We start from the raw sequence: 848 nt of genomic DNA, 5'->3' as shown, positions 1-848 counted from the left end.
TAATGCCTGTGAAGAAGATTCAACTTTAATTTTCGCTTAGAAGAAAATGAATAGAAACAACTGAATAAATTTCAATTCATCAAGCACTAAGCGGTATATAAGTACTAAAGTAAATTTAGTATTTTTTTTATACTGTATCATGGCATCCCTGGAAGAGGGTTGAGGAACCCCAGCTGGGAACCTCTGGATTAGAGCTAATAATTTTATGTTTTTCTTATAGAATGTCTTAACCAATAAGACAACCACTAAAAGCTACATATAAAAATAGTTATTTAAGATAATAAAAAAATAGATGACATTAATATCTATTTTTTATCCTTAATATACTTAACAGTTAATGTAGAATATATTGGGCTACAGGCAATGCCACAATGAGCTAATGCCTGTGAAGAAGATTCAACTTTAATTTTCGCTTAGAAGAAAATGAATAGAAACAACTGAATAAATTTCAATTCATCAAGCACTAAGCGGTTATATAAGTACTTAAGTAAATTTAGTATTTTTTTTTTATACTGTATCATGGCATCACTGGAAGAGGCTAGAGGAACCCCAGCTGGGAAAATCTGCATTAGAGCTAAGATCAATTATTATATTAGAATTGCACTAACAGGAAATAATTTAATGTTTTTCTTATAGAATGTCTTAACCAATAAGACAAGCACTGAAAGGTACATATAAAAATAGTGATTTAAGATAATAAAAAAAGTATGACATTAATAACTAATTTTTATCCTTTAATGTACTGGACAGTTTATGTAGAATATATTGGGCTACAGGCAATGCCACAATGAGCTAATGCCTGTGAAGAAGATTCAACTTTAATTTTCGCTTAGAAGAAAATGAATAGA

At 29.4% G+C, this 848-nt stretch overlaps 1 protein-coding gene across 2 annotated transcripts in view; it reads right to left on the bottom strand.

Moving 5' to 3' along the window:
- Positions 1-848, bottom strand: part of tsr (Cofilin/actin-depolymerizing factor homolog tsr) — a 24,535-nt gene that overhangs the window by 2,075 nt on the left and 21,612 nt on the right. The gene's annotated exons all lie outside the window — the stretch shown is intronic.

This window comes from Halyomorpha halys, unplaced genomic scaffold, assembly GCF_000696795.3.
Source record: "Halyomorpha halys isolate HHAL.00 unplaced genomic scaffold, Hhal_1.1 Scaffold423.1, whole genome shotgun sequence".
NCBI classification, from domain to species: Eukaryota; Metazoa; Arthropoda; class Insecta; order Hemiptera; family Pentatomidae; genus Halyomorpha; species Halyomorpha halys.
Note: the sequence above shows the minus strand (reverse complement) of the source record. Positions and strands in the feature narration are given on the sequence as shown.